The sequence below is a fragment of the Mobula birostris genome, chromosome 1 (genome assembly GCF_030028105.1).
Source record: "Mobula birostris isolate sMobBir1 chromosome 1, sMobBir1.hap1, whole genome shotgun sequence".
NCBI classification, from domain to species: domain Eukaryota; kingdom Metazoa; phylum Chordata; class Chondrichthyes; order Myliobatiformes; family Myliobatidae; genus Mobula; species Mobula birostris.
In genome coordinates this window covers 81,114,447-81,139,084 of record NC_092370.1, presented here as the reverse complement: position 1 = coordinate 81,139,084, position 24,638 = coordinate 81,114,447, and the positions used below count along the sequence as shown (strand labels likewise).

Sequence of the window (24,638 nt, the reverse complement as noted above, 5' to 3'; positions counted from 1 at the left end):
CTTAAATTAGAGAGCACGGATTTAAGGGGAAACATTTAAAGGGGACTTGAGTTTCAAGCTTTTCATACAAGAGAGTGGTGGCTATATGAAGCAAACAGCCAGAAGATCTGGTGGAAGTGGGTCCAATTGCAGTGTTTAAAAAATGTTTATACAGGTACAAGTATAAATGTGGTTAAGAGGGATATCAGCCAAATGCAGCGAAATGGGAATATCTTCATGAGGCACCTTGGTTTGCATATATGAGTTGGGCAGAGACTTGAAACTGCTCACCTTTTCCATTGTTGATCCCTCGATGAGGTCTAGCATGTGTCCCTTTGACTTCCCCTTCCGGAAGTCCACAGTCAGTTCCTTGGTCTTACTGACGCTGAGTGCAAGGTTGTTGTTGTGACACCACTCAACCAGCTGATCTGTCTCACACTTGTACACCTCCTTGTCACCATCTTATATTCACCCAACAATAGGTATGACATTGGCAAATTTATAAATATCATTTGAGCTGTGCCTAGCCACACAGGCATAGGTGTAGAGAGAGTAGACCTGTGGGCTAAGCACACATCCTTGAGGTGTACCAGTGTTGATTATCGGTGAGGAGGAGATGCTGTTTCTGATCTGCACTGACTGTGGTCTCCTGATGGGAAAGTCAAGGATCCATTTACAGAGGGAGGTACAGAGGCCCAGGTTTTGGAGCTTGTTGATTACTACTGAGGATAATGGTGTTGAACACTGAGATGTAGTCAATAAACAGCAGTCTGACAGAGGTATGCTATTGCTCTCATGGGCTGAAAGGCCTGTTTAGTGGTTTACTGTTCTATTTTCCATGTTAATTAAAGATGCAAACATTGCAGGTTGGTGGTAGAAAATTCTGATAAGTGCCAATGCAAAGGGGAGGGAACGTCGACTCAGACCATGAGAGGCCTGCGTTGGGCATTTTCATGCCTTACAAGATGCAAGTTGGAAGTCTTTGTGGGGTGCCACTCCTCGCACAGACACTAGAGCAATGTGTGGTTAAGTGCCTTGCTCAAGGACACAAACGTGCTGCCACAGCTGAGGCTCGAACTAGTGACCTTCGGATCACTAGACGAATGCCTTAACCACTTGGCCACGTGCCCAACATGAATGTAAAGGGTTAAGAAAAAACTCGAAAAGACTTTTAGGAAAACAAACAGGAAGTAAAAAATTAAATGATGAAAGAACATAAAAGGAACATAAAACATAAAATATTGACATCAATAACAAAAGGGTTAGAGAATAGTGCTTTTAAGGGAGAGGATACTGTCTCAAAGTTCAAAATAAAACGTCTACTGCACAATCTCCATCAGTACAGGAGCAGCACAGGGATGTGCGCTTAGCTGGCTGCTCTGTTCACTTTACCCCTATGGTAAAGTGGCAAAGTACAGCTCCAACACCATATACAAATTTGCTGATGACACCATTGCTGAGGGTGTATCAAAAGTGATGATGAGTCAGCATCCAGGAGGGAGACTGAAAATTTGGCCGAGTGGTGTAATAACATCAACCTCTCAATGAATGTCAATAAGACCAAGGAACTGATTGTAGACTTCAGAAGATGGAAACCAGAGGTTCATGAGCCAATACTCATTGGAGGATCAGAAATGGAGAGAATCAAAAACCTTAAATTCCTGTTTGTCACTATCTCAGATGACCTGTCCAGGGCCCATCATATACAGTGCCTATAAAATGTATTCATTCCCTTGAAAGTTTTCATGTTTTATTGTTTTACAACATTAAATCACAGTGGAATTTATTTGGTATTTTTTACCTTGATCAACAGAAAAAGATTCTTTCGTGTCAAAATGAAAACAAATCATTTCAAAGTGATCTAAATTAATTACAGGTTTCCCCCTCCATCCGAAGGTAGAGTGTTCCTATGAAACGGTTCGTAAGCCGAAATGTCATAAAGCGAAGAAGCAATTACCATTTATTTACATGGGAAAAATTTGTGAGCATTCGCAGACCCAAAAATAACCTACCAAATCATGCCAAATAACACATAAAACCTAAAATAACAGTAACATACAGTAAAAGCAGGAATGATATGATAAATACACAGCCTATATAAAGCAACACACATCAAAGTTGCTGGTGAACGCAGCAGGCCAGTCAGCATCTGTAGGAAGAGGTGCAATCGACGTTTCAGGCCGAGACCCTTCGTCAGGACTAACTGAAGGAAGAGTGAGTAAGGGATTTGAAAGTGGGAGGGGGAGGGGGAGATCCAAAATGATAGGAGAAGACAGGAGGGGGAGGGATAGAGCCAAGAGCTGGACAGGTGATAGGCAAAAGGGGATACGAGAGGATCATGGGACAGGAGGTCCGGAAAGAAAAACGGGGGGGGGGGACCCAGAGGATGGGCAAGAGGTATATTCAGAGGGACAGAGGGAGAAAAAGGAGAGTGAGAGAAAGAATGTGTACATAAAAATGAGTAACAGATGGGGTACGAGGGGGAGGTGGGGCCTTAGCGGAAGTTAGAGAAGTCGATGTTCATGCCATCAGGTTGGAGGCTACCCAGACGGAATATAAGGTGTTGTTCCTCCAACCTGAGTCTGGCTTCATCTTTACAGTAGAGGAGGCCGTGGATAGACATGTCAGAATGGGATGTGGAATTAAAATGTGTGGCCACTGGGAGATCCTGCTTTCTCTGGCGGACAGAGCGTAGACGTTCAGCAAAGCGGTCTCCCAGTCTGCGTCGGGTCTCGCCAATATATAAAAGGCCACATCGGGAGCACCGGACGCAGTATATCACCCCAGTGGACTCACAGGTGAAGTGTTGCCTCACCTGGAAGGACTGTTTGGGGCCCTGAATGGTGGTAAGGGAGGAAGTGTAAGGGCATGTGTAGCACTTGTTCCGCTTACACGGATAAGTGCCAGGAGGGAGATCAGTGGGGAGGGATTGGGGGGATGAATGGACAAGGGAGTTGTGTAGGGAGCGATCCCTGCGGAATGCAGAGAGAGGCGGGGAGGGAAAGATGTGCTTAGTGGTGGGATCCCACTGGAGGTGGCGGAAGTTACGGAGAACAATATGTTGGACCCGGAGGCTGGTGGGGTGGTAGGTGAGGACCAGGGGAACCCTATTCTTAGTGGGGTGGCGGGAGGATGGAGTGAGCAGATGTACGTGAAATGGGGGAGATGCGTTTAAGAGCAGAGTTGATAGTGGAGGAAGGGAAGCCCCTTTCTTTAAAAAATGAAGACATCTCCCTCGTCCTAGAATGAAAAGCCTCATCCTGAGAGCAGATGCGGCGGAGACGGAGGAATTGCGAGAAGGGGATGGCGTTTTTGCAAGAGACAGGGTGAGAAGAGGAATAGTCCAGATAGCTGTGAGAGTCAGTAGGCTTATAGTAGACATCAGTGGATAAGCTGTCTCCAGAGACAGAGATAGAAAGATCTAGAAAGGGGAGGGAGGTGTCAGAAATGGACCAGGTAAACTTGAGGGCAGGGTGAAAGTTGGAGGCAAAGTTAATAAAGTCAACGAGTTCTGCATGCGTGCAGGAAGCAGCGCCAATGCAATCGTCGATAAAAACGCCATCCCCTTCTCGCAATTCCTCCGTCTCCGCCGCATCTGCTCTCAGGATGAGGCTTTTCATTCCAGAACGAGGGAGATGTCTTCCTTTTTTAAAGAAAGGGGTTTCATCTGGTGAAACTTCTGAAATGCCTGTTTCGTTTCTGCTGCTACTGTGTGATCCAGAATCTCCGAAGGGGAAGGCCCCGAGTCCTCGGCTTTGCTTGTTGCTTGGCGGCTGGGGCGGAGTCAAAGCTCTCGGCAGAAATGGTACTCGGTGTCGGAAGCTCGAAGTTTTCGGACAGACTCAGAGTCAGCTGCGGTCGGGTGCTTCCAATAGTGCTGTATTGGCAAGTTTGCTGCGCTTTGGAAGTTCATGGCAGGGACAGTTTCTCCCTTCTACTGTCTGCGTGAGATGATGGAGCTATCAGGACTTAAGACTTTTTTTTTACCATGCCCATGGTCTGCTCTTTATCAAATTACAGTTTTGCTTTGCACTGTTGTAACTATATGTTATAATTATGTGGTTTTGTCAGTTTTAGTCTTGGTTTGTCCTGTGTTTCTGTGATATCTTTCTGGAGGAACATTGTATCATTTTTAATGCATTGTATTATTTTAAATGACAATAAACGAGGACTGAGTGTCCTCATAATCTAATCTAATCTAATCTAATCTATGTGAAATGTTGTCATAGAAGGGCATCATCGAAGATCCTCACCACCCAGGCCTTGCTCTTTTCTTGCTGCTGCAATCAGGTAGAAGGTACAAGTGCCTCAGGACTTGCACCACCAGGTTCAAGAACAGTTACTACCCCTCAGCCATCAGGCTCCTGAACAAAAGAGGATAACTACACTCATTCTATTTCTGGTGTTCCCACAACTGATAGTTTCACTTTAATAACTCTTTATCTTGTTTCATACTTTAATTATTTATTGCTATTTATTTATATTTTCAATTGCAGTTTGTTCATTGATCATGTTACAGTACTGCTCTATAGTTTTGCTAAGCATGCCCTCAGGAAAAACAATCTCGGTTGTTTCTGGTGACATGTATGTACTTTGATAAGAAAGTTTTCTTTGAACTTTGAAACCAGAGCATCTGGAGGAGACCATGTGGTCATGGGCAGAATGTACAAACTCTTTACAAAGGTTAGCAAGAATTGAACCCAGGTTGCTGACACTGCAAAAACATTAATATAACGGCTGTGCTACTGTGCCATTCCAATTAATGTGCATTTAAAATAGAAAAATGAATATGAAGTGAAAATAGTGGCAGAGCCATTTGGATATTTGGATATAGATTCAATTCTGATTGTGTGAAATATGTATATTTTCCCGGAAACTTTTCCCTGAAATATTTTCCCAATGACATGCAGGTAGGTGGGTTATTTGTCCCCTGTGTGTAAGTAAGTGCTTGAAATTAACAGGAGTTGATGTGAACATAGGGAGAATAGGTTTGCAGGAAAGTTAGTGGGAGAATGGGATTGCTTTGTTAGCGGGCACAGGTTGGGTGGGGTGATGTGGCCTTCTCATATGTTAAAGGAATATGGAAGTATTTTGAAGTATTACTCTAAATTTCAAAAAATACAAAACCTATGTTTGTGCCCATTTAAAAGAATCTAGAGAAGACCTGTAATAGGCATTACTACACACATTGAGTAACTTGTTCAAAAACATGTATCTTCAGAAGTGGTAGACAACTAAAAATGGGGATAGAATGTGTTCAGTACACAGTAGACTAATCAGCATAGCATCAATGGTAGAAACAATAATTGAATCCCTTTTACCATTCAAGGCCATGGTAGAACTTTGGGCCCAATTAATTTTGTTGTATTCTCATAAAAAAATTTCTAGCCTCATATATATAGCTGCACAGGAAATGCTTTGAGTTATTTGTACATCTCCATTTGTTAAAGGCAACAATAGTTGAACTTTAGCAGAGATCACAGGGCTAACTTCAGTGGAGCCAATGTATCTTTTCTGTTTAGACATGCTTATTATCACATGTATGTTTTTGTTTAGCAGTCTCTTTGCAATGATGTTGGTGGGGTGTTTTAGTATTTGTCTTTCCTTGTTTCTAGCCATCTAGAAAAAGACTGCGACCATCTACCTAATCTATGTTCCTTATGATTGTATACATATGTACAGATTCAGATTTATTGATCACATGTACTTTGAATCATACAGTGAAATGTGTCATTTGTGTTAACAATCAGCATACCCAAGGATGTATGATGCCAACATAGCATGCCCACAGTGTTCAGCAGAACAACGCAAGCAGCAGCAACAACAGAACAACACACATAAAAGTTGCTGGTGAACACAGCAGGCCAGGCAGCATCTCTAGGAAGAGGTGCAGACGACGTTTCAGGCCGAGACCCTTCGTCAGGACTAACTGAAGGAAGAGTGAGTAAGGGATTTGAAAGTTGGAGGGGGAGGGAGAGGGGGAGATCCAAAATGATAGGAGAAGACAGGAGGGGGAGGGATGGAGCCAAGAGCTGGACAGGTGATTGGCAAAAGAGAGGATCATGGGACAGGAGGTCTGGGAAGAAAGACAAGGAGCGGGGGGGGGCCTTGTCTTTCTTCCCGGACCCCCTGTCCCATGATCCTCTCATATCCCCTTTGCCAATCACCTGTCCAGCTCTTGGCTCCATCCCTCCCCCTCCTGTCTTCTCCTATCATTTTGGATCTCCCTCTCCCCTCCAACTTTCAAATCCCTTACTCACTCTTCCTTCAGTTAGTCCTGACGAAGGGTCTCGGCCTGAAACGTCGACTGCACCTCTTCCTAGAGATGCTGCCTGGCCTGCTGCGTTCACCAGCAACTTTAATGTGTGTTGCTTGAATTTCCAGCATCTGCAGAATTCCTGTTGTGAGCAACAACAGAAGCTGCTTTCCCTCCCAAACACCCACCCACCCACATACACCACAAGCCTCCAACACCAGGACAGACCTCCTCTGCGCCTCCACTCCCTGGCCCTGGACTCTTATATTCTCAGACATCAAGCCTTCAGCTCTGGACTTGTCAGCTTCGGTCTTCGACCCTCAGGCTTTCAATGACTGGATTTGCTGAGCTCTGGACTATGACCTGCTGTAAACTAATGATGTACATTTATTTAATGTACATCATTAGTTTACAATAGTCTTTTAACTTGTTGCCATACAGTTTATTTTTGGTGTAACAGACTGCTGCACCAAATAATGACAATTAGTTTCTAAAGTCCTGTGGTCAAAATGCCACTATTGATAAAGGTAAAAATTGGAACTTTTTAAACTTTTTATGGTTAGTCAATATTTTACAAACATACATTTGATCCCCAGTGCTTTAGTTGTAATTACTTTTTGAAGTGGGGCAAAATAGAGGCTTACAGCAATGGAATATGATGGGAATTTGGGCTATGCCAGATTAAGGGTAGTGAGTTCTTGGAACCTCAATGAAAAGCCAAGCACTATTATGGAAGTTCACTATCAATATAGCAGACCATGAAATGAAGTTGGATAAATTTATGTTGAATTTAAAAAAAGGTAGCATGAAGGAAGAATGCCAATTTTAAGAAAGAATGTGCACCTGTCATTGTGAATTGGATCTATGAATACTTAGTTGCCATAGAAGGCTTGATTCTTTTTGGCTTTCAAAGTTGTTTCTCTGACCCAGTTCTTTATCCTTTCAAGTATTCTACCTTGGCATAACTTATTTTTAATTTTGTGATTAAAATAGTGCTGAATAAATACAAACTTTTTTGAGTGTTTTGCATCAATTTTTATTCTCCCTGGCACTATTCAGATCTCAATCCGTATTCAAAGAATCAAAGTACATTTTTTCGAAGTACATTTATTATCAAAGTATATGCACAGAATACAGCTCTGAGATTTGTCTTTCTGCAGGCAGCCTCAAAACAAAGAAACACCATGGAACCCATTCAAGAAAATATTAAACACACAACGTGTGAAAAAAGAATAGTAACTAGCAAGCGAACAGCATATAGAATATCAAACATCAAGCTAGGAGTCCAGTACTATTACAGGCTGCATGCAGAGCTATTCTTCGTTGAAGCACCCCAGTTCACATCCATTGCCCTGATCAAACTGCTCAAAAACAACAAAGAAAAGAGTAACCAGACCCAAGAACTATATGCACCATGAACCTCGAAGTCTCCTAAAATGAGTCCAAGTCTTGTCAATCGATCCTTGCAGCATGGAAACCAAGGCAATTTCCTCCCAACAGCAGCTAGCGAGAGGGAGAGGAAGACAGGCTAAAAGCAGGGAGACAGCACCAAACACCAGCCTGTCCTCTGCTCTCCTCCTCGTTCACTTTAACCTTGCTTGACACCTCAGTTGGAGAGAAGCAATAGAGTGGATCATGGGCTTGCGCCCCGTCTCCAGGCTGCACACACTACACCAAACCTCATTGAACTCCCTCAGAGACAGCAAAGCATCAGATTGTTCAATTGGCCCCAAAATACAGCATCGAAATGTAAATCACAGGTTCTAATTGCATAGAACTTAGTAGTAGAATCATATTTGAAAGAAGAAGTAGTAAAAGAAGTAATTTTGGGAACTGCCCGCAGGACATCGCTGTTGGTGCAATGAAGTAAATTTATTATCAAAGTACATACGTTATATGTCAGTATACACAACTCTGAGATTCATTTTCTTGTGGGCATTCACAACAAATGAAGGGTCGAGGCGAGGTAGGTTACCTGTGAAGAATAGAAATAGGAAGTATGTCTGTGAGGCCAGTGTTCTGTACTGGGTGTCAGATGTGGGATGTCCGGGAGACTCCTATCCTCCCGGACGGCCACATCTGCGCCAAGTGCGTCGAGCTGCAGCTCCTTAGGGACTGGATTAGAGAACTGGAGATGCAGCTTGATGACCTTCATTTAGTCAAGGAAAGTGAGGAGGTGATAGAGAGAAGCTATAGGCAAGTAGTCACGCCGGGGCCCGGGGAGACAGATAAGTGCTGATCAAAGATAGTGCCACGGCCGTAGAAAAGGAGGAAGCCATGGAGAGATTGTCTGCAGAGTCTCTGTGGGTGGAAGTTAGGAACAGGAAGGGGTCAATAACTCTTGTCATCTTCAGAAGTTTTCTGATGACTCTGCCATAGTTGGATGTATCAGCAAGGGAGATGAGGCTGAGTACAGGGCTACGATAGGAAGCTTTGTCACAATTTCCCCTGGGATCAATAAAGTATGACTACTACTATTATGACATGGTGTGAGCAGAATTATCTGCAGCTTAATGTGAAAAAGACTAAGGAGCTGGTGGTAGACCTGAAGAGAGCTAAGGTACCGGCGACCCCTGTTTCCATCCAGGGGGTCAGTGTGGAGGATTACAAATACCTGGGGATATGAATTGACAATAAACTGGACTGGTCAAAGAACACTGAGGCTGTCTACAAGAAGGATCAGAGCCGTCTCTATTTCCTGAGGAGTCTGAGGTCCTTTAACATCTGCCAGACGATGCTGAGGATGTTCTACGAGTCTGTGGTGGCCAGTGCGATCATGTTTGCTGTTGTGTGCTGGGGCAGCAGGCTGAGGGTAGCAGACACCAACAGAATCAACAAACTCATTTGTAAGGCCAGCGATGTTGTGGGGATGGAACTGGACTCTCTGACGGTGGTGTCTGAAAAGAGGATGCTGTCCAAGTTGAATGCCATCTTGGACAATGTCTCCCAATGTCTCTACATAATGTACTCGTTGGGCACAGGAGTACATTCAGCCAGAGACTCATTCCACCGAGATACAGCACAGAGCGTCATAGGAAGTCATTCCTGCCTGTGGCCATCAAACTTTACAACTCCTCCCTTGTAGAGTCAGACACCCTGAGCCAATAGGCTGGTCCTGGACTTATTTCCTGGCATAATTTACATATTACTATTTAACTATTTATGGTTTTATTACTATTTAATTATTTATGGTGCAACTGTAACAAAAACCAATTTCCCCAGATCAATAAAGTATGACTATGACTACTGGGTGTTTTTTATAGACCACCCAATAGTAACAGGGACATGGAGGAGCAGATAAGGAGACAGATTCTGGAAAGGTGTAATAATAACAGGGCTGTCGTGGTGGGAGATGCTAATTTCCCAAACATCATCCTAGTGCAAGGGGTTTAGATGGGAGATGGGGTGGAGTTTGTTAGGTGTGTTCAGGAAGGTTTCCTGACACAATGTGTAGATAAGACTACAAGAGGAGAGGCTGTACTTGATCTGGTATTGGGAAATGAACCTGGTCAGGTGTCAGCTCTCTCAGGAGGAGAGCATTTTGGAGACAGTGATCACAGTTCTATCTCCTTTACCATAGCATTGGAGAGGGATAGGAACAGACAAGTTAGGAAACTGTTTAGTTGGAGTACGGGGAAATATGAAGCTATCAGGCAGGAACTTGGAAGCATAAATTGAGAACAGATGATCTCAAGGAAATGTACGGCAGAAATGTGGTAAATGTTCAGGGGATATTTGCATGGAATTCTGCATAGATATGTTCCAATGAGACAGGGAAAGGATGGTAGGGTACAGGAACCATGGTGTATTAAGGCTGTTGAAAATCTAGTCAAGAAGAAAAGCTTATGAAAGGTTCGAAAAACTAGGTAATGATGGAGATCTGGAAAATTATAAGGCTAGCAGGAAGGAGCTTAAGAATGATATTAGGAGACCAGAAGGGGCCCTGAGAAGGCCTTGGTGAGCAGGATTAAGGAAAACCCCCCAAGACATTCTACAATTATGTGAAGAGCAAGAGGAGAAGACGTGAGAAAATACAACCAATCAAGTGTAACATTGGAAAAGTGTTCATGGAACCGGAGGAGATAGCAGAAGTACTTAATGAATACTTTGCTTCATTATTCACTACCGAAGAGGATCTTGGCAATTGTAGGGATGACTTACAGTGGATTAAAAAGCTTGAGAATATAGACATTAAGAAAGGGGATCTGCTGGAGCTTTTGGAAAGCATCAAGTTGGATAAGTCTCCGGGACCAGATGGGATGTACCCCAGGCTACTGTGGGAGGCAAGGGAGGAGATTGCTGAGCCTCTGGCCATGATCTTTGCATCCTCAATAGGAATGGGAGAGGTTCCGGAGGATTGGAGGGTTGCAGATGTTGTTCCATTATTCGAGAAAGGGAGTAGAGATAGCTCAGGAAATTATAGACCGGTGAGTCTTACTTCAGTGGTTAGTAAGTTGATGGCAAAGATCCTGAGAGGCAGGATTTATGAACATTTGGAGAGACATAATATGATTACAAATAGTCAGCATAGTTTTATCAAAGGCAGGTCATGCCTTACAAGTCTGATTGAATTTTTTGAGGATGTGACTAAGCACATTGATGAAGGTAGAGCAGCAGATGTAGTGTATGTGGATTTCAGCAAGGTTTTTCATAAGGTACCCCATGCAAGACTTACTGAGAAAGTAAGGAGGCATGGGATCCAAGGGGACCTTGCTTTGTGAATCCAGAATTGGCTTGCCCACATAAGGCAAAGTGTGGTTGTAGTCGGGTCAGTGTGCCTCAGGGATCTGTTCTAGGACCCCTTCTCTTTGTGATTTTTATAAATGACCTGGATGAGGAAGTGGAGGGATGGGTTAGTAAATTTGCTGATGACACAAAGGTTAGGGGTGCTGTGGATGGTGTGGAGGGCTGTCGGAGGTTACAGTGGGACATCTATAGGATGCAAAACTGGGCTGAGAAGTGGTAGATGGAGTTCAACCCTGATAAGTGTGAGGTGGTTCATTTTGGTAGGTCAAATATGATGGTAGAATTAAACAATGTTGTAATTAAACAATTCTGATTAAACAATGTTATAATTTGAAGTATTAATGGTAAGACTCTTGGCAGTGTGGAGGATCAGAGGGATCTTCGGGTCCAAGTCCATAGGATACTCAAAGCTGCTGCGCAGGTTGACTCCGTGGTTCAGAAAGCATACGGTACATTGGCCTTCATCAATTGTGGGATTGTGTTTAAGAGTTGAGAGATAATGTTACAGCTTTATCGGGCCCTGGTCAGACTCCACTTGGAGTACTGTGCTCATTTCTGGTCACCTCACTACAGGAAGGATGTGGAGACTATAGAAAGGATGTAGAGGAGATTTACAAAGATGTTGCCTGGACTGGGGAGCATGCCTTATGAGAATAGGTTGAGTGAACTCAGCCTTTTCTCCTTGGAGAGGCGGAGGATGACAAGTGACCTGATAGAGGTATATAAGGATGAGAGGCATTGATCGTGTGGATAGTCAGAGGCTTTTTCCCAGGGCTGAAAAGGCTAGCACGAGAGGGCTCAGTTTTAAGATGCTTGGAAGTAGGTACAGAGGAGATGTAGGGTAAATATTTTATGCAGAGAGCGGTGAGTGCGTGGAATGGGCTGCCAGTGACGGTGCTGGAGGCAGATACAATAGGGTCTTTTAAGAGACTTCTGGATAGGTACATGGTGCTTAGAAAAATAGAGGGTAACCCCAGGTAATTTCTAAAGTAAGTAAATGTTCGGCACAGCATTGTGGGCCAAAAGGCCTGTATTTTGCTGTGGTTTTTCTATGTTTCTATGTTTCTAAATGCAAAGAAACAACAAAATAATAATAATAAATAAGTAAGCAATAAATATCAAGAACATGAGATGAACTGTCCTTGATAGTGAGTCCATATGTTGAGGGAACAGTTCAATTTTGAGGTGAGTGAAGTTATCCTCTCTAATTCAAGAACCTGATGGTTGAAGGTTAATAACTGTTTCTGAACCAGGTGGTGTCGGTGCTGAAGCTCCTGTACCTCCTTCTTGATGGGAGCAGTGCAAACAGAGCATGGCCTAGAAGGTTGGGGTCTCTATTGCTGGATGCTGCTTTCCTGCGATTGTACTCCATGTAGATATGTTCAATGGTGGGGAGCGCTTTCGATTGGGTTTTTTGTAGGCATTTCCCTTCAAGTGCATTGGTGTTTCCATACCAGGCCATGATGTAACTAGTCAATATAATCTCCACTGCACATCTATAGAACTGTGGAGTAAAAATCAGCGGCGTTTAGGTTTCCTAAAAGACCCCAAAGTATGTTATAAATCTAAGCAATATATTAAGCTAAGTTTTGGTACTGTATGTAATTCAGGGAACTCATTAATACCATATTGAGCATACAGCATTGTAATAGTGTAATTTGCACCATACTATGAAGATGTTTTATAGAGGATTTTAAAATTGTAAAGTTGACCTCTCAAGCATTTCTAAATTGTCAGACAATTCTTTGAATATTCAATAATAGATGAGCAAAAATTTCCTTTAATATTAAAGGCATTGTTTTCAGTCTCTACTGCAAACTCTTTCCCTCCTATGGTTAGTTCTTGAGACTAAATGGGCCATTTGTGCTGGACATGTTTGCTACCATGGTATTGTTAAACCTTCTATTTTCTCCGGCTGACTTTGTCTATATTTAGCTCACCTGCTACTGAAATCCTCTTCATTGTAACTCTTAACATGTGACTTGATTATTCTAAGGCACTTTGGAGGCTTTCATCTGCCAAAGGTCTCCAAACTAGTCTCAAGACTCATTTACCTCTGTAGTTGCCCTTACTATTTTCTGATTAAACAATGTTATAATTTGAAGTCCTCAAACTGTTTTAAGATGTCTCTGGCTACATCTCTATCTATCTTTGCAATTATGACATATTGAGAATCTTATCAGTTCCAGCTTCTTCATTATCCTCAAATTTGCTTACTCCACCACTAAGGCCACCAAGCTTCTAAGCTTTAGAATTACTTCTCCAGATCACTGCCTCTTGAAACCATTTCACCTGTGAATATGGTTAAAGATGAATGGTGGCTCAACAGTTACGATAGTGGACAGTCACCTAGAGGTCTGGATAGAAAATTAAGAGATTTAATTTTCTGGAAGTTAAATTCAATTAATAATCCCAAGTAAAAAAAAAGCGGTTGGCGCACTGCTTTACAGCACCAGCAATCACCGAATAGGGTTCAATTCCTGGCGTTGTCTGTAATGAGTTTATACATTCTTCCCGTGACTGCTCGGTTTTCCTCCCACAATCCAAAGATGCACAGGTTAGGTTGAGTAGTTTGTGGGCATTCTATGTTGGTGCTGAAAGCATGGTGACACATGCTGGCTTGCCCCTAGCACATCCTCAGACTGTGTTGGATGTTGACACATATGACACATTTCAGTGTGTTTCAATGTACATGTGACAAATAAAGTTAATCTTATCTTAATCATTGATAGTTCTTCCATTTGTTCAACTCCCATTTCTTAAAATAAATCCAGAACTGTCAATTGTCAATTCTGGATTCCCCAATTCCCTACCGCTCTTGTTACGATTGCTACACTGGGTTGAAGAGTTCTCCTGAATGTAATGCAGAAATTCTGTGACCTTTATATGTACCTGACACAGATTGTTTCCCAGTTAATAGTTGGTTAAATGAAATATCCCTGTTACTGTTTCACTGCATTTCCCTTGTTGGAAATTTGCATAGTTTTACTGTTCTGTCTCCTTGCTTCAGCGCTGGTAGTACATTTGGAAGATCTTTTGTCAGAACTGTGAAAGAAACAAGAAAAGCTTGTTAAACTATAAAAGGGGGTGGGGTGGGGGTGAACGTCACTGGGTGACTAAGAGGAAATGCTGTAAAGAAAGTTATTTGGTCAATGATTGAATGAGAGGACGTAGAGACTGAGAACGTAGACAAAAGAACATAGCAATTGCAAAATAGAGAAAGAAGACATGACCAGCACTTTATACTGAGCGTGTCCACAATTACCAGAGAGGAGAAAATGATAAAATGAAAGTAAGAGGGGAAAAAATAACGAACAACTGAGTTAACTGTCACTCCACAGATGTTTCACTGATAAGGGCAGAGCTCAAGTAGCTTGAATATGTAGAATTCCATATTGATTCCAGAAGGCTGCTGTGTACCCAGGTGGAAGATGAGGTGCTGTTCCTCAGGTTTATATTCGGGATTATTGTAACATAACAGGAGGCCATAGACTGAAGTTTGAGTAGGATGGAGAATAAAAATTGTAGAAAATGGGAAACTCAGGGTCACCCCCATGGACTGAACTTGGGTGTTTTGTTGCAAAGTGATCACATGATTTGCATGTGGTTTCTCCAATGTGAAGGAGACTATGTTTGAGCGTCCACTAGACTGGAAGAAATAAAGTGAATTATTGCTTCACTTGGAAAGGTTGTTTGGTCCCAGGGTGGTGGTAAGAGAACAGGTAATGCACAAGAGTTGCATTACCGCCAGTAACAAGAAAAATATTGTAAGTAGGGAGTTGTTAGTGGGAATGGAATAATGAACCAGGGACTAGTCCCTGCAAAAAGCTGAAAAATAAAGCGAAGAAGATGTGTCTGGCGGTGCAATCTTTCTGATGGTGGTGGGAATTATGGATTGTGATCTATTAAATGCATACTTTGGTGGGGTGGAAGGAAATACTCAGGGGGACTCTGCTCTTGTTCTGACCTGGAGGAGAGGTGGTGAGAGTAGAAGCCTGAGAAATTGATGACCTGTGGCCAAGGCCTTTATTAACAATGGTAGAGGGGAAGCCATGCCTCAGGAGCAAGGAAGACATTTCAGTGGAGTATGTATGGAAAATCAAAGCAAATACAATGGAGATGGTGGAAATAGGAAGCAGTGTGGGGAGAAGTGTGGTTGAGATAACTGAAGGAGTCAGTAAGCATGTAATGGATGTTAGTTGCTCGTCCAGCTCCTGAGATAGAGACCAAGAGATCCAGAAAAGAGATTGATTAAGTGATGGTATGGACAAGATGGAAATTGGCAGCAAAAGTAATCAAATTATTGAGTTCTGCATGAGTACAGGAAGAAAGCAGTACCAAAGCAGTAATCGATTCCACCAGAAGTAGAGTTGAAAGAGTGGACCAGCAGGGAGTTGAAACAAAGACTGTTCCACATACCCAATGATAAAGACAGGTCTTGTTATCCCAACCTGGAATGTCTAATGATTAAGCACCAACTGTTCTACTTACTGAGAGAGTTCTTTGCTGTGATCCTGATTGCAGTTTATATACTGCTAAAGACAGATGTTAAGCAAACACTCGATGAATTGAGTGTCATGATTAGGAAATAGTCATAGTCATACTTTATTGAGCCCGGGGGAAATTGGTTTTCGTTGCAGTTGCACCATAAATAATAAATAGTAATAAAACCATAAATATTTCAATAGTAATATGTAAATTATGCCAGGAAATAAGTCCAGGACCAGCCTATTGGCTCAGGGTGTCTGACCCTCCAAGGGAGGAGCTGTAAAGTTTGATGGCCACAGGCAGGAATGACTTTCTATGACACTCTGTGTTGCATCTCGGTGGAATGAGGTGAAACAAGGAACAGCCTACCCCAAGCATTTTCAAATCCTTGGTGGGGAGTTCAGTTAGGCTAGCTTCAAGAAATCTCTGCCCAATTGTCATCAGCGTATCACCTGGAGCACAGGGGGGCCCATCTGCATACAGGCAGAGGCTGAAGAGCTAGGCACTAGATGTAGGGACAATTAAGAGGTGGTTGTGGGAGGCAATGGAGTGGCTACGGGATTGCTTTGAGTCAGTGGACTAGGCCATGTTCAAGGACTCATCAGAGGGTTTGAGTGAATATGCCTAGATTTTCATGGACTGTAAAGGCACTTGGGGATGAGTGCGTCTCCACAAAATCATTCGGGTCTACCTTATCAGAAGCTCTGGATGAACTAAGAGATCTGCAATCTGTTGAAGCCTCGATCAGTTGCATTCAGGTCTGGCCATCAAGGAGCATGTAAGAGGTCCAGATAGTAACCTGTAGAAAGCAATCTCACATGCAAAGTGACAACTTGGACCAAACCTGAATCACGGAGGGATGCTTAACAGCTGTGGCAGGGCTTGAACGCTATCATGTCCTACAAAGTAAAACCAAGTGACATATATGACAACAAGGGTTTGCTCCCAGATGAGCTCAATGTTTTTCATGCTCACTTTGACTGTCAGAACTTGGAGGCAACTTAAGAAACTCCTGGAGCCCCCAACGACTCTGTGATGAGAGAGCATCTGTTGGAGGGTGAACCCACAGAAAGCATCTGGCCCAGGCAGTGTACCTGGCCAAATACTGAAGACCTGTGCTACTCCACTGGCGGGAGTGTTTACTGACATCTTTAACCTCTTGGTTCAGCAGTCTCAGGTACCCACCTTCAATCATACCAGTGGCCAAGCAGAATGTGGTAACCTGTCTCAATGAATATTGTCCAGGAGCACTTGAATCCACTGAGATGCAGTGCTTTGAGAGGTTGGTCATCAAACATATTAACTCCTGCCTGAGGAGTGACTTAGATCTACTTAAATTTGCTTAGTGTTACAATAGATCAACAGCAAATGCTATTTTTTTGGCTCTTCACTCACCCCTGGAACATCTGGACACGATCATCCCCTCAGAACTATTCAATAAGCTCCAAGACCTGGACTTCAATACCTCCTTGTGCAACTGGATCCTCAATTTCCTCACTTGCAGATCCCAGTCAATTCAAATTGTGACACCAACGCCTCCTCCGCAATCACTATCAGCAGAAAACAACGTGCTTAGCCCCCTGCTCTACTCGCTTTGTATTTATGACTGTGAGGCTAAGTACAGCTCCAATGCCTTATTCAAGTTTGCTGACGACAGCACTGTTGGCCAAATCAAAGTTGATGACAAATTGACATATTGGAGGGAGATTGAAACAATGGTTAAATAGTACCACAGCAACAGCCTCTCACTCAGCGTTACAAAAACCAAAGAGCTGGTTGTTGACTATAAGAGGAGGAAACTGGAGGTCTGTGAGCCAGTCCTCATTAGGGGATTGGAGGTGGAGAGGATAAGTAACATTAAATTCTTTGGCATTATCATTTCAGAGATTGGTCCTGGGACCAGCACATTAGTGCCATTACAGAGAAGGCATAGCAGCACCTCGATTTTTTTAAATATATATAAAAGTTTGCGCAGATTCGACATGACATCTAAAACTTTGACAAACCTCTATAGATGTACAGTGGTGAGCATTCTGACTGGTTGCTTCACAGCCTGGTATGGAAACACTAATACCCATGAACAGAAAAGCCTCCAAAAAGAAGTGGATACTGCCCTGTCCATCTCAGGAAAAGCCCTCCCCACCATTGAGAATAAGTACAAGGAGTGCTACCACAAGAAAGTAGCATCCATTATTAAGGACCCCCACCATCCAGGCCACGCCCTATTCTTGCTGTTGCCCTCAGGAAGAAGGTACAGGAGCCTTACCACCAGGTTCAGAAATATTTGCTACCTATCAACCATCAGAGTCCTGAACCAGTATGATTAATTTCATTTACCTGAACAATGAACTGATTCCATAACATATGGACTCACTTTCAAGGACTCTACAACTCATGTTCTCAAAAAGATTTAATATTTATTTACTTTTATTTGTACAATTTGTCTTTTTTAGTTTTTCATTGATTCCATTGTATCTCTTTGTATCTACTGTGAACACCCGCAAGAAAATAAATTTCAAGGTAGTATATGGTGACATATACATACCTTGATAATAAATTTACTTTGAATTTTGAACTGTAGCTACATCTATGGTCAGGACATTACACCGCATCTACTTCCTTTTCCCTTTTTAGCATTTCTCTGACCATTCCTTTCAGAGTTTCCTAGTCAATCCTCCATTTCCTGGCACTCATTCCTCCTCTTATGGCACTTAACCCTTGCATCCACAGGTGATGCATACTTCTCCTTTCACCTGTTTGTTTCCCATTATTGAGGACCTGAACAGTATTTCCAGGTGAACCAATGATTAATTTGAACTTCTTCCAATACAGCATACTGCATTCACATTGTGGGCTTGTCTATACTGGAAGGAAACACGAACAGAGTTTTGCAAAATGCTTCCCATTGCCAGCTTCTTTAATCCTCTATCCCACTGCCACTCTGACTTGTCGGCCTGTTCTATTATATTAAGGCTCAATTATCATCATTGTCAGGTGCCATGCCCAGTTTGAGCTTTGACTGCCATGGCCCACACATTCCTGTTTCGGGTTAAGTGGATCAATTCATTGATATTCATTTCCAATTCTCTGGCTGCTGTCTCCATCATCATTTGTCTTTGTCTTCCTCTTGCTTTCTTCCCTTCAATCTTTCCCATAATTACTGTGCATTCTAACTCCTCTTTCCTAATCACACGTTCAATGAAGTTATGTTGCCTGTTCATGATCTCATACATTATTTCTCTTTTTGTGTTTGCTCTGCTCATGACATCATCATTAGATGTTCGTTTTGTCCATGATATTCTTTGCATCTTCCTCAAAAACCACATCTCTGCTGCTACAATTCGTTCCCTCGTGTTACTAGATATTGTCCAACATTCTGAGCCATATAACATAACTGGACAAACGTAACGTTTCAGTACTTTGAGGCGGGTTGTCATGCCTAGTTTAGTATTAGTCAGTATACTCTTCATTCTCATAAAGGTGTCTTTTGCCATCCCTATTCTTCTTTTGATGTTCAAGTCGCACCTGCTATCTGATGTCACGCAGCTTCCTAAGTACAAGGCTCAATACGGGCTTGAGAAGCTGCACTTCATCTTCTGTCTAGGCACGTTATAGCCTTCTGGACTCAATGTTGAATTTGAGAGTTTCAGGTTACTTGATTGTCATCCATTTGTGATATTGGCTCATTTCTATTGTTGTTTCTTCTTTTTTTCTTTCTGGGAGTGGGAGATATATTCAACCTGATCTGTCTTAAAGCACTGTGTTCTCAACTTCCACATCCTTTTATCTATTTTTTGTTTTCGCTCTCACTTTCTAACTGCTTCGATTCATTCATTGATCAGTTAACTTTGTCTACAGCCTATCCCATAGCACACCAGTTATACCCTGTCAGAGACATATTCCCTTCCCCCAACCCTCTCTTCAGCTTTGCAACCTTCTTTTGTATCCCTCCCAATCTGATGGAGTCTTTGACCTAAAACATTAGCTCCATTTCTCTTCCCGCTGATGTAGCCTGGCCTGATGAGCATTTCCAGCAGTTTTGCTTTTTATTTCAGATTTCCAGCCTCTGAAGTGGAATCACTTGTTTATCCCCAATGATTACAGATTTGAGTTAAAATTTTACTTTAAAGAATGCTAATTTCTACATCTAAGGGATGGACTTTTGCTTTGGTCTTATTAAAGATAGTGCCCAAATCTTCATATTACAGTATAAAATGTATTAGCTTTTAAGGTTCTGCGATTGCGTTGTTTTTTGTTGGCCATGAAAAGCTGCCAGTAAGTCTTCATATTTTGGCAGCCTCTTGTGGTTCTAATTGGTAATGCTGTGCTATTTTCAACTTGTTCTTTGTACTTTTAGAAAACTGTTAAGATGTGGCATTTTACAAAAACCACATAATCCTTCAGTGTGCCCAATTTGTGATGATTGGGGCACTTCTCTTTTTTATTGGGAAATCAATTATGAAATTAAAGTTTGCTGGTTTTGTAACTTATTCAAGAAGTTTAACACCATAGTCATTATATTGTAAGATCAATGGAGAAACTAAAGCTGTTATAGTTTCACACAAAGTTTAATGGCAAATGTAAAGCAACCAAGGATTCAAGACTTTTCTAAATAACTATGGAGGAAAGTAAACAAAGTGAAAGTTTAGACAGATTCTCAGTTCATTTATGGTATTTCCAATTTTCATGGTAAGCTCACAGTAATCTGTGATCTCCATTGAATATATTAAGCAAAAGAAGAAGATTGATATGGTTTGTAGAAAGACTCAATTGTGATTGAGCTTTGCTGAAGGAGAAAGAAGATAGAAGTAAACCCAAAAGGAAAGGAAAGCCATAGATCATTGAGAGAGAAACTCATCATAAAGCCCTATTTAATAGCTGATGTGGAGGAAATGCTGCTTGAAGGTCTTTCATAAATGTGATACATGATCTATCCATGTCCTTTACCCACTCTCCATATTGGAGTTCACCTTTAAGGCATTAGACTCAAATTACAGGTTAATCAGCAAACAAGGCAGTTTTTATCAATCTTCAGATGTGGATAAGAGCACAGAGGACCTTTGGCTTGGTTTGACCATCTTCACATCCCCTTGTTAACCTTCTCCCAAGCTCTTAGTATGGTGAGGTAACTATAGTAAGAATATTTAGTATATTGAGTTCACCTTTATGCATCTCAATATTGTCATCCTGCAGAGGTAAAAATAAATTACAACAATTTAGAGTCAGAATCAAATTTATTATTACTGATATATCTCACGAAATTTGATGTTTTGTGGCGCATTACAGTTCCATATATTAAAAAACTACAAGTTACAACAAGATTCAAAGTACATTTATTATTAAAGTATTTATACAGAATACAGCTCCAAGAGTCATCCTCCCACAGGCAGCCACAAAGCAAAGAAACAAAGAAACACCATGGAACCCATTCCAGAAAACACCAAGCGCAAAAAAACAGATAGTGAAAACAGTAAAAAATGAGTGAACAACACAGAATATCAAACGCCAAACCAGGAGTCCAGTAGTATTGAGTTTAGTTCAGTTCAATGCTGCACCACTAACCGACCACAGGGTGCATTCTTCACTGAAGTGCCCAGGTCCACATTGATCAGACTGCTTAAAAACAGCAAAAAAATGAATAACGAGAATCCAGAAACACATGCAACATGAACCTCGAAGTCCCCCAAAACGAGTCCCCAGCCTCACCGATCAATCCTTGCAATATGGATCCCAAGCCTCCTGCTCTTTCCTTCGAAAGCAGCTAGTAAGAGGGAGAGGACGGCTGGTCAAACGCAGACAGACAACGCTGAACACCCCACCTCCCATCCTCCACTCTTGTCCTCATTGGCTTCAATCTTGCTCGATGACTCAGTCAGAGAGAAGAAATTGGGTTGATCCTGGGCTCACGCCCTGTCTTCAGGCCTTCAGGCTGCACACTCTCAGAATCAGAATCAGGTTTATTATCACCAGCATGTTTCATGAAATTTGTTAACTTAACAGCAGCAGTTCAATGCAATAGATATTATAGAAAAGAGAAAAAGAATAAATAAATCTATTACTTTATACATACATTGAATAGATTAAAATTGTGCAAAAAACAAAAGTAATATATATTAAAAAAGTGAGGTAATGTTCAACGGAAGCTGTTCCTGAATCGCTGTGTGTGTACCTTCAGGCTTCTGTACCTCCTACCTGATGGTAACAGTGAGAAAAGGACATGCCCTGGGTGCTGGAGGTCCTTAATAATGGATGCTGCCTTTCTGAGACACCGCTCCCTAAGGATGTCCTGGGTACTTAGTAGGCTAGTGCCCAAGATGGAGCGGACTAAATTTTCAACCCTCTGCAGCTTATTTCAGTCCTGTGCAGTAGCCCCCCCCACCACCCCAACCAGACAGTGATGCAGCCTGTCAGAATGCCCTCCACAGTACATCTACAGACGGTTTTGAATGTTTTTGTTGACATACCAAATCTCTTCCAACTCCTAATGAGTATAGTCACTGTCTTACCTTCTTTATAGCTGCATCGATATGTTGGGACCAGGTTAGATCCTCAGAGATCTTGACACCCAGGAACTTGAAACTGCTCACTCTCTCCACTTCTGATCCCTCTCTGAGGATTGATATGTGTTCCTTTGTCTTACCCTTCCTGAAGTCCACAATCAGCTCTTTGGTCTTACTGATGTTGAGTGCCAGGTTGTTGCTGCGACACCCTCCACTAGTTGGCATATCTTGCTCCTGTACGCCCTCTCATCACCATCTGAGATTCTACCAACAATGGTTGTATCATCAGCAAATTTATAGATAGTTTTTTAGCTATGCCTAGCCACACAGTCATGGGTACAGTGGCATGCAAAAGTTTGGGCAGCCCTGGTCACAGAACTAGAAGTCTTTTGCAAGTAAGAATGGGCAAAAATCCCCCAAATAAGAATTGAAAGACTCTTAGCTGACTACAAAAAGCGTTTACAAGCTGTGATACTTGCCAAAGGGAGTGTTACTAAGTGCTGCCATGCAGGGTGCCCAAACTTTTGCTTTGGGCCCTTTTCTTTTTTTGTTATTTTGAAACTGTAAAAGATGGAAATAAAGAAGTTTTCTTGCTTAAAATATTGAAGAAATGTGTCATCTTTAACTTTATGCCTTTTGGAAATCAGTTCATCTTTTACTCGCTTAGTTATTCACAGTAACAGAAATTTTGACCGGGGTGCCCAAACTTTTGCGTGCCACAGTATATAGAGAGTAGAGCAGTGGGCTAAGTACATACCCATGAGGTGCACCAGTGTTGGTCGTCAACAAGGAGTAGATGTTATCACCAATCCGCATAGATTGTGTCCTCGGTGTCAAGATCTCTGAGGACCTAACCTGGTTCCAACATATGAATGTAGTCATAAGAAGGCAAGACAGTGGCTACACTTTATTAGGAGTTTGAAGAGATTTGGCATGTCAATAAATACACTCAAAAACTTCTATAGATGTACCGTGGAGAGCATTCTGACAAGCTGCATCACTGTCTGGTATGGAGGGGCTACTGTACAGGACTGAAAGAAGTTGTAGAAGGTTGTAAATCTAGTCAGCTCCATCTTGGCACTAGCCTACAAAGTACCCAGGACATGTTTAGGGAGCGGTGTCGCAGGGTCCATTATTAAGGACCTCCAGCAACCAGGGCATGCCCTTTTCTCATTGTTACCATCAGGAAGGAGATACAGAAGCCTGATGGCACACACTCAGTGATTCAGGAACAGTTTCTTCCCCTCTGCTATCCAATTCCTGAATGGACATTGAAGCTTTGAACACTACCTCACTTTTTTTAATATACAGTGTTTCTGTTTTTGTACATTTTATAAAAATCTATTCAATATACGTAATTGATTTACTTGATTATTTATTATTATGTTTTATTTCATTTTTTTTTCTCTCTGCTAGATTATGTATTGCATTGAACTGCTGCTGCTAAGTTAACAAATTTCACATCACATGCCGGTGATAATAAACCTGATTCTGATCCTGATCCAATTGCAGAGAGAGGTACAGAGGCCCAGATTCTGTAACTTCTCATTCAGGATTATGGGAGTGATGGTATTAAATGCTGAACTATAGTCGATGAACAAAATCCTGACATAGGTGTTCATGTTGTCCAGGTGGTCTAACACCGTATGAAGAGCCATTGAGATTGCAACTGCCGTTGACCTATTGTGGTGATCGGCAAATTGCAATGGGTTCAGGTCCGTGCTGAGGCAGAAGTTCAGTCTCGTCATGACCAATTTCTCAAAGGCATTTCAACACTGTAGATATGAGTGCTACTGGGTGATGGTCATTAAGGCACTGGTATAATTGTTGCCTTAATGAAGCAAGTGGGAATTTCTGCCTGTAGCAGTGAGAGGTTGAACCAACAATAAGAAGTATCTTAAGAAGAGTGAAAAAGTGAGCAATATAGTGACAAAGTGTTTGTGGGTTCATGGACGAGTCAGAAATCTGATGGCAGAGGAGAAGAAACTGTTTATAGAATGTTGAGTGTCTGTCTTCACGTACCTGTTCCTCCTACTCAATGGTAGTAATGAAAAGAAGGCCTGTCCCGGATTGTGAGGGTCTTTAAAGATGAATGCTGCCTTCCTGAGGCACTGCCTTTTGAAGATGCCTTTGAAGGGTTGTGCCCATGATGGAGCTGCTTGAGTCTACAACCCTTTGCAGCTTCTCTCCTCAAACACCTAATGAAGTATAGCCATTGGCATGCCTTAATCATGTTTCCATCAACATGTTGGGCCCAGGATAGATCCTTAGACATTGATCCCCAGGAACTTGAAGCTGCTCATCTTTTCCACTGCTGACCCCTCAGTGAAGACTGATGTCTATTCTCCCAACTTACCCTTTCTGAAGTCACAATTAATTCATTGGTGATACTGATGCTGAAAGCAAGATTGTTGTTGAAATCAAAATGGATTATGAATATGTAAGTTCATTGTACTAATGTGTTATTTCCCATAACTTCAATTAAACTCAAATAGTGTGATTTTAAAATGGTTAGCGCAAATGAACATGGTTGCAGATATACAGGCTAATGGTATGATGATCAGTGAGTGTCTATTAATTTGAGGAAATTGAAAATTGATCAAAGGTGGCATGGTAACATAGTTACTGTAATCCTATTACAGCACCAGCAACCTGAGTTCATTTCCACC

At 42.1% G+C, this 24,638-nt stretch overlaps 1 protein-coding gene across 1 annotated transcript in view; it reads left to right on the top strand.

Annotated features, from left to right (window-relative positions):
• The window catches only part of stk3 (serine/threonine kinase 3 (STE20 homolog, yeast)), a 487,842-nt gene that overhangs the window by 237,874 nt on the left and 225,330 nt on the right, over positions 1 to 24,638 (top strand). The gene's annotated exons all lie outside the window — the stretch shown is intronic.